The 9,750-nt window shown below is 52.5% G+C and overlaps 1 long non-coding RNA gene across 1 annotated transcript; it reads right to left on the bottom strand.

Annotated features, from left to right (window-relative positions):
- Nucleotides 1-2,448: 2,448 nt before the first annotated feature.
- On the bottom strand, nt 2,449-5,222 carry LOC101685231. The gene is made up of 3 exons (XR_198437.3): nt 4,479-5,222; nt 3,250-3,365; nt 2,449-2,637 (listed from the first exon to the last, which is right to left on the bottom strand). It is a non-coding gene; the product is annotated as an uncharacterized LOC101685231 (long non-coding RNA).
- Nucleotides 5,223-9,750: the final 4,528 nt, after the last annotated feature.

Below are 9,750 nucleotides of genomic sequence, written 5' to 3'. Positions count from 1 at the left end.
CCGCTCTCGTTTTCTTCCGAGTGGAGTAGAATGGGCGCGGTCGGCGCGCGGCTTGGGTTGGAAGGGGTCCCAAGGGTCCAGGGGACCCCGGATGTTAGCGAGGTAGGCCTGGAGCTTGGAGTTCAGCGCGCGGGAGTGGTAACCGCGGGGGCCCCTCTAGGGACCGACCGATCTCTCCCTCTGTGAGCAGAGGTGGAAAGATGCTGGAGATGGCTGGGGGGGGGGGCAGCCCTGGCTTTTCAGGGTTTGTTGAGCAGGGCCCCTCAGCACGTAAAAGGTCACACTAGGCTGGGCCTTTGCAGAGGTTAGTTATTCTGGATTCACTGAGACTTTGTGTTGATGCGACAACGATATTGGAAATGTAGAGGCCTTGGGCTCTGGCTCACTGAGCACAGCCCCAGGTGTGGCCTGAGCAAGGCATGATACTCTGCTTGTTGGCTGATCTGAAGTGCACACGGGACCAGACAAGTTGGGAAGAATGATCCTCTGCCCTGAGACACCCTGGCGTCCAGTATGTGTGATAGTTGTACTTAAGACCAAGTGAGCCTTTGATGGATGTTCCTATGAAGACAGCCCTGTAAAAGGAAGGCTCTGGGGGCAGTGGGAAGCTAAGGAATGTTCTAGAACAGTGGGTATATGTGCATGTACTAAGCTACATGAGCCTGGGCTAGGGGTCAGTGACAGATGGGAGATATCTCTCTTAGAGACTACAGGTGGTGGGGGGAAGGACGCTAGGGGAGGGGAGGGAGCATCACTGGAGACGCCCCTCTGGCCTGCCCATAACCCTGACCCAGGCCCGGCAGCCACTATCCTGCCCCAGCACAAAGAGTGGGGTCACACTGGGGCCCCTGGGTGGCTCAGTGGGTTAAGCCGCTGCCTTCGGCTCAGGTCATGATCTCAGGGTCCTGGGATCGAGTCCCGCATCGGGCTCTCTGCTCAGCAGGGAGCCTGCTTCCCTTCCTCTCTCTCTACCTGCCTCTCCATCTACTTGTGATTTCTCTCTGTCAAATAAATAAATAAAATCTTTAAAAAAAAAAAAAAAAAAAAAGAGTGGGGTCACAGGGCAAACCCTTCAGCCACCTACCACCCTGCAGACCCTTGGGGCAAGTGGTCACTCCACATGCTCTTTCTGTTTTTTAAAGTCTTGGCTGGGTCTCCCTGCTGTCCATTGCCTCCTGCCTCTGGGAACTGCAGGGCCCAGTGCCAGCATGAGTCTCCCCCACCTTGTCCTGGTCTGGGCTGTGAGGGAGGACACGATGGTGGGCACAACCAGCACAAGTGACTGCCCCACCCAAGCTTCCCTGCCAGCAGAGAAGAAGGAAGCCAACTTCCTCTGCCCATCATTGTCCTCTAGGCAGAAGGTTTGAGAACAAGATGAACCACCTCCCAAGTATGGAGACCTGTGACTGATGGCAGTTGGGGGCCCTGTCATTAGGGCCAAGGACGAAATGGGATGCTACCCTTGGCTGAGACTATTCTGGTTCCGGGCAACTGTGGGCATCCAGGGGGCAGGCAGGAGATCTGAGCTGGAGACAGCAGGACCATGGTGGTTCAGGCCTGACTGCTGCACCCACCCTGCCAGCCCAGGTCTGCCACTTGCTGATCAGTACCAGTTTCAGCTACTGGCAGTGTGCAGGGTTGGGGGGATGCCCAGTGCCATGCTGCAGGGCCATTGTGCCAGCCCAGCTCCTGTCCGCAGGGCCAGAAGTCAGGAGACGCCAAGGCCTACCCAGGATTAGAGGGGATGGTGCTCCTGACCAGCTGAACGTGATCCCTCAGATTCCACACCCCCTTTCCCTAAATTGGAAACCCAAGCCCAGATGCCACCTAGGCTCACCCCAGTGGTCTAAGTCGCAGTCTCGAGGCCCGGACCCAGACCTTAGCTTTTTGCTCAGCTCCCTGGTGACTCAGGTTCCAACAGGGTTCAGAAGGGCTGCTACGGGGGCCCCAGGAACATGGACCCTGCACTTTCTGTGCAACGATCACACTGGGCACCCTCCCTTCCTCTGAGCCCCTCCTAACAAGAGGCCCCCACCGCCGACCATCCATCCTTTGCAGACATCTCATGAGCACCATGGCCCCAAAGTGTCCTCAGGTCCTTTGTATTCCACATTGCCTTTCCCTATTTTCCACCCAAATCCACCCTTTGTTGCTCATATTATCTGGTGGCCCATCCCAGTGGCCTCCCACTTTGGTGCTGCTGCCCCCACCACTCTCCTGTCTTCTGTCTTCATCCCTTGCACACTTGGGCCCCTAGCTGGCTGTCCTCTCTATCCTGAGATCTGCCTTTTCCAGGAGCATGGGAGCACCTATGGACCAGCTCCTGGTGGGGCAGGCCTCTCTCTTAGTGAAGAACACTCATATATTTAATGGGGACCCAAGCCACCCGGCTCTGGGGATTTGACTGTCTAGTCCCAGGGAGGTTTACGTGACTGAAGACCCGGCCAATGAGTGTTCAGTTGTTCACTGTGCCACAACCTCTGGGTCAGAAATGGTTCTTGACCCCAGTGAGTTCAATCGGAAGTCAATCCTGGGACTCTTCCTGGAGCTTCTGGGAAAGAGGTGCTCTTTCCCAGGCAGGGACAGGGGGCCAGAGTTGCCAGAAGCCATCTTTCTCAATACACAGGGAAAGCCCACCTGAAAAAGGAGCCAGAACAGAAAGCTGGACCCACGAAATGGAGAGACAGACACCTGAGAACATGAACAGAGCCTCTGGATCTAGCCATGCCTGAAAATAGTTTAGACTTGACTGCCACGTGAGCTGATACATTGCTTTTTATGTTGGCTCACGTCAATTGGGTTTTGTCACTTGCAGTCTAGTCTCTCACTCCTTTGACTCACTTTACCCTCCTGTGCTCACATCCTGGACCCTGTCATTCCTTTAAATTGTTCTTCTTCTGAAAGGACATTCCCAGTGTCCCACTGTTTACCCCCCCCACCCCTCCCCTCCTCTTTTCTCAGGGTTCTCACTAGACCCTTCAGTAGAGCTGCACCTCTGCATGGGGCTCATGTCACTGACCTGCACCCCAAGTTGAAGAAAGGATGGCCATGTCCTGCCCCATGTGAACCCTCGGCATGTGCCAGGCACTCTGAGGAAGGCTGTGTGGGCCACATCTCAGCCTTGTGACAGCCCCAGTGAGGAGGGGGTTCAAAAGCTGGTCTTACAGGTTTGGTGCTGAGACTGGGAAGGCTGTTATTTTCTGCCCTGACCCCAACTCAGCTCTGGCACAGGGCCGGGGAGCCCATTACCTGCTGTCGACCTCTTATGTCTCTTAGACCTCACTGAGGAGCTTCAATTCCAGGTGAATGCTGGGGGCACAGGACACCGCGAGGCTCTGGAGGAGGGCTTCCTGGGGCAGCAGACTCTGGTGCCAGGAGGAAGCAAAGAAACACGTGTATTTGCATCTCTGTACAATAGAGGCCCAGCAGTGGCCTCAGCCTAGGCTTCTGTCTGCATCCCTTGATCAGGAGAGGAGGGGGCGTTGGATGGGACCAGGTCTCTGGAGGCTGCAAGTCAGCAATCCAGGGGTCTGGTCCACCATGTCTTTTGATTTGGGCAAGACTATTCTCCCCATTCCTCCACTTCCTTATCTATAAATGGAGCCAAGAAAGATTTCTTTTACTCATCCCTCAGCTAACCAAGAGGGTGGGAACACACTGCCCCCAGTCAGGGTCTCTAGGTACCCCTCACCCCAGCCCCAGTGTAGCACACTCTCCTCCTGTGCCCTTGCCTCCCTCCTCTCAAGGGACTGGGATCCGCCTCATCTACCTCCTGGGTCCCTAGATCTGACTTCTCCCTGGCCCCAGGACAGCCCTGAAGACACTGGAAAGGCCCTTTTCCAGGCTATGCAAGCCTGTGTGACCCATAAGATGGGAGTCTCCACCGAGTGGACTCTTGTAGACTAACCCAGCTGAACCTGTCCCTCTTCCAGGTCCAGGCTTAACCCCGAGCACAGAACCTGATAGGGGAGGGGTCTCAAGGGCTCAGCACAAGGGGTGCTGCCATCCCTCTGTCCCAGGACTAGAACCTTTGTTGATATACCCAGAGGGCCCTTTGGCCATTCAGGAAGCTCCATTTGTCAAAAGCAGCAGCCAAGAGGCCCTGGGGCCTCTACTGGGGCCACTCACACCTGCAAATGGGTGCACTGATCCTTGCATGAGATCTCCTGTGTTGCCTAGTCCACAGTCACTCCTTCAGGGCACACTGGCTGAACAGAGGCAGGGACAGGGACCAGTCAGACTTGCTTCCTGTTCTTGAGGACAGATAAGCCAGGGGCTGTGGCTGTGGTGTGGGGACAGTTCAGGCTGGAGCACTAGCACAGGCCCCCAGTGTGGCAAAAACTCCCAAGTCTGGGGAATGGTGAATGTGACAAGCAGACTGAGCAGGCAGGAGGCAGGAAGTGTGAGCAGGGCTTCGGGCTCCCCTCTAAGAGTTCAGTGGAGAAGCAGACCCAGAGGGGTATTAGGGACACACGCACCTACACATTGGATTGATCGCAGGGCTGAGGAACCAGATGCCAGAAGGCTGAATTTCTCTGACCAACACTGGAGCCTTCAGTGAGTGCCCAGACAGGACGGGAAGATCACAAGCAGGCCGAAACGGCACAAGCTGGAGCCCAGGACAGACTGAAACTTGTGTTGGTTCTTGTTGCCTCTGACCTTGGTGTTGAGGGTATCCTGCAGAAGCTGAGACCCTTTGTTATAGTCTTAAACCATGCACACACCTGAGTCAGCAAAACAGAGAGAATCCAGGGCAAGTCCCGTAACCAGTACGGCTTCATACCGAGGACGTAAGTCACCTGATCAGCAACCAAAATGGTGACTTCCTCCCAAATCTGGCAAATGTGGCCCACCCTACAGGAAATGTATGAATAAGGGTGTCATGGGAAATGTAGTTCAGCCTAGCCAAGTTGACACACTACAAAACCGTTGCAGTTCCCCGTTATAAAAGAGGCATGTGCAGAAGGGTGAGGAGGAACGAGACTGTCTCAAACACAGAGGTGCATAGGCACATGCCAGACAGGGCAGTCTGGTCAACTGGAGGACACAGACCCCACCTGAAGAGGGACAGTGACAACCAGTTCTGCTGACTGCTTCCTATTTCTCAGACCATGTCAGAAGCACCTCCTGAAAATGCATCTACTTTCCCCTCCAGAGGCAGGGAGTGGCTTGGGCCATCCAGGGGCCATCCAGGGGCCATCCAGGGTGCCTCTGCCTGCTGGTGGTCCCACATAGGGCTCAGTCATCAGAAGCATCTCTTGCGAATTTTTTTTATAGAGAAACCATATGCTTTTTCTGATGAAACCTCCCACTTGTAAAATGTGGGCTTAAAACAAGAAGTACTCCACCTCACAACCATCAGGACAACCATTATTAAAAAAAAAGCAACAAGTGGTGGCAAGAATGCAGAGGAATTGGAAGCCTGTATACTGCCAGTGGGAATGTGAGATAGTGCAGCTGCTGGAGAAACTACATGGAGGTGGTGGTGGCTCAGTGGATTAAAACCTCTGCCTTCTGCTCAGGTCATGATCCCAGGACCTTGGGATCAAGCCCTGCATCAGGCTCTCTGCTCAGCAGGGGGCCTGCTTCCCTTCCTTTCTCTCTTCCTACTTGTGATTTCTTTATTTTTTTTTTTAAGATTTTTTATTATTTATTTATTTGAGAGAGAGACAGTGAGAGAGAACATGAGCAAGGAGAAGGTCAGAGGGAGAAGCAGACTCCCCATGGAGCTGGGAGCCCGATGTGGGACTCGATCCCGGGACTCCAGGATCATGACCTGAGCCGAAGGCAGTCGTCCAACCAACTGAGCCACCCAGGCGCCCCCTACTTGTGATTTCTGTCTGTCAAATAAATAATAAATTAAAAAAAATTTTTTTTTTCATTTATTTGACAGACAGAGATCACAAGTAGGCAGAGAGGCAGGCAGAGAGAGAGAGGAAGGGAAGCAGGCTCCCTGCCAAGCAGAGAGCCCGATGCGGGACTCAATCCCAGGATCCTGGGATGGTGACCTGAGCCAAAGGCAGAGGTTTTAATCCACTGAGTCACCCAGGCTCTCCTAAAATCTTTATAAAATAAATAAAACAGAGAATGATATCACCCAGGAATTTTACTTTTGGGCATATGCCTGAAAGAATTAAAAGTATCAACTCAAAGAGATTTGTACACCCAGCATTATTCACAGTAGCCAAGAGGTGGAAGCACCACATATATCCATCGACAGGTGAATGGATAAACAAAGTGTGGCATATCCATATGATGGAGGATTATCTAGTCTTAAAAAGGGAAGAAAGTCTGACACATGCTATAACATGGACGAAGCTTGAGGACGTGTTGCTAAATGCAATAAACCAGCCACAAAAAGACAAATACTGTATGATCCCATTTACCGGGGTTGGAGGTAGACAGAAATGGGATTTGTTTAATGGGAACAGAATTTTATTTTTTTAAAAGATTTTATTTATTTCTGTGACAGAGACAGATCACAAGTAGGCAGAGAGGCAGGTAGAGAGAGGAGGAAGTAAGCTCCCTGCTGAGCAGAGAGCCTGATGTGGGACTCGATACCAGGACCCTGAAATCATGACCTGAGATGAAGGCAGAAGCTTTGCCACCCAGGCACCCCTGGGGACAGAATTTTAGTTTTGCAAGACGAAAACATTCTAAAGATTGGCTACACAACAATGTGAGTATACGTAATGCTACAGAACTGTGTACTTAAAAATGGGTAAGATGGCAAATTTTATGTCCTGTGTATTTTATCACAATCAAAAAAAAATACTACATCGGTCAAACAAAATCCCATGTGAGCTCAGTGTGGCCCACAGCTCCCTACCTTTCGAGATCATTCAACTTCATCTTCTATGAGGGTCTTTCTGGCTGCCTTCCAAGACATGAAGCCCCAAATGGTGGTGTCCTGATGGAAAGAAACGAAGCCAAAGGAAGCTATAAAGTGGTGAAAGCCAAGACCTAGCCTGCCAGTACTGTGGGCCTGCACCAGGGTAACAACTTCTCCACAGAGGATTTTCATTCAGACTCCTGGGCCTTGTGCAGCATAGCCTGCAGATACAAGATTCCAGATGCCCCTTTTCTCGCCCACTTAATCTTGCCACTCCTACCTCCTGTCTTTCTTCTGGCTGCCTCTATTAGGGGCCAGGAGTGTGGCATTGGGGCCCTGCCCCAGCCTGACTGCCCTTGAAACTTTTTGTGTTGTTCAGCTTGATTGTCCAATCCCTTTCACTGATACCCCTAGCTCCTGCAAATAGTCCTCCAGCTTCTATGGCCCAGGGGAGTGCTGTCTCGGAAGTCTGCAGGATGCCTCTCCTCCCTGGAGTCCTGGACACAAGAGGGAGATCCTCATTTCTCTCCACGAGGGGCACTAGCCTAGAGGTAGGTAGGTTCCAGTCTCCCCACACCAAGCATCTGTCTCTCTGGGCTCCCAGGAGTTCAACTGTGAGTACCCACTCTCCTGATTCACAGATGGGCAAACCAAGTCTCCAAGGTGCCAAAGGACTTGGTCCTTTGTACTGGGTCCTTTGTACTTGGTCTGGTACTGGGGACCCTCTCATATAGCCTAAGCCAAAGCTCCTTTCCCCAAAGAATGATCTTCCACCCTTCCCACCACTTGTTTCTTGCTCTGGCTAAGGAAAGGGAGGGAGGGTGTTCAGACCCAGGTGGGGGATCTGGATCTAGGAGTCCAAGACCACTCATTACTCTCTGGTTCCCACCACCAATCTACCCTCTGGGTGTTCCCAGTAGCAAACAGACTTTAAGCTTAAATACTCCGCCCAGGCTAGGAACCCTTTAGATTTGTCCTCGACTTAATTAATGCCTATGGGTTGTGTCCTTGGCCAAGCCCCTCCCTTGCTTGAGTCTGTTTGGCCTCTGGTACATTGGGCTTTTAAGAACAAGGGCTTTGCACTAGGAGATGGATCTAGATGGATGCCAACAGGAGCAGGGGTGGGGGGGGTAGGGGGGAGTGGGGAGGGCATGGATGAAGATACCTATTAGGACCTGGAGTACTGAGGACCCTCTGCCACTTCTAAAGCTACAGAGGAGGAAAGAATCCCCTAAGGCCTGGACCTAAGCCTGGTAGAGTGGGGCAAGGGGGGGCTGCCATCTGGAAGCCCACCAAAGGGCCAGACACCCACAGTTTAGGGCTGTCCCACCTGCCACGAAAAACAGCTGGGGCCTTGGCCTGACCTGGCTACATTGAATGGCAGGTGAAGGCTGCCCTGTGTGTCCCTCAGATTTGTTCTTTAAAAGCAAAGGGCAGGAAAAAAACAAAACAAAAAACAAAGGATAGGAGATGCTTCACTACTCTAGTAAGCAAGTTAAGTATTGCCAAATGGTGGGATTCGTGTGCCCCTGAAATAAGTGAAAATTTGGAGAGCAATTTGGCAATACCTAGTACAGCTGATAACCTAGTTAAGAAAAAAAAAAAAAATCGCAGAACAAGATGCCAAAGATGATACCATTTATGTAAACTCGAGAATCACAAAACATGTTCTCAGGTACAAGAATGTGCTCTTAGCGTCATTTATGTTCAAGTAAAACCTGAATAAAAAGGATGAGGACATCCTATCATGTTAAAATGAAATTCCCCACCACAGTGATTTACAACCCTGACAAATGGTGGAGAGATAGTAATGAAAAACAAAGGCAATTTTCATTTTTGTTGCTTCTTAAATTTGAAGCAAATATGAAAAAATAGTCTTAACAGTCAACCTTCTGGTAAGTCATCCGTATTTTTAAATCTCTTGGTGATCGTAACAACCAAAATCCCACGCGAATCAGCCCAAACAAAACTGAAGGCCGCAGCGAAAACGCCCCCTCCCTTCACTGTTTGGGAGCGGGAGTGCTAACCATCACAGACCAACTCCGCCCCTCAGCCCGAAGGGAGGGCCCTCCAAAGAGGAATTTGGAGAGCCGGGCCAGGCAGGCCACAGCCGTGGTCCGCGTCCCCCGTGTGGTCCGCGTCCAGGAGATCCTAGCGGGGCTCCGGGCCCCGCAGCGCCCCCTCCCCGGCGCCTCCCTGCTCCCGAGGCACGAGCCAGGAGGCGTGCCGTGCCCTCCCATTAGCAGGAAGAGCGCCAGAGCTCCCTTCGGATTGGTGGAAATTGCGATCCTTGATTTGCATAGGGCTTAGGCTCGCGCCCCAGACTACCGCGGGCTGCGACTGCACAGGCAGCGCGATCGCAGTGCGCTGCCAGCGGTCCAAGGAGCATTGGGGGCCTGCTCTGCGCCGGCCCACTTCCACCAAGAACTCCGTGCAGGGTTTGGGGTCCTGGTCTCCTAGACACCCCAAAGAGGAAGTTGCGGAACGGTCCTGGAGTTTCTGGAGATTCCCTGGGATCCATGGGAAGTCCCCTTCCTGTCTCACAAGCGCCCGGTGTGCTCTCCCCGCGGCTTGTGCACCCTCTCTTCCCCAAGGCTTGCAGGAACCTTCCTGGAACCCCTATCGAAGGCTCCCCTGGCTCTCTATATGCCTTCCGGGTGCGCACACGCATGCACACTTGCCAGGGTCGTTAGTTGGCCCGTACAGGGCGGGGCATGTAGTATAAGTGCTCGCATTCACCTAACAAGTAGTTACGCATCATTAACATTGGGAGAAAATAACGGGTGAAAAAGTGGCCCCTACGTTCAGAGAGCTAATGAGCTGGGTGGGGAGAGGACAATAGATAACCGTTCCAAATAACTATAAAGTGGTTCAGTGCCAAGGAGGAGGAGCCTGCAGAGCAAATCACCGGGGCTCTG

This window comes from Mustela putorius, unplaced genomic scaffold (genome assembly GCF_011764305.1).
Source record: "Mustela putorius furo isolate JIRA1106 unplaced genomic scaffold, ASM1176430v1.1 tig00003850_pilon_pilon_pilon, whole genome shotgun sequence".
In the NCBI taxonomy this organism is placed as follows: domain Eukaryota; kingdom Metazoa; phylum Chordata; class Mammalia; order Carnivora; family Mustelidae; genus Mustela; species Mustela putorius.
This window is presented reverse-complemented; position numbering and strand designations above follow the sequence as displayed.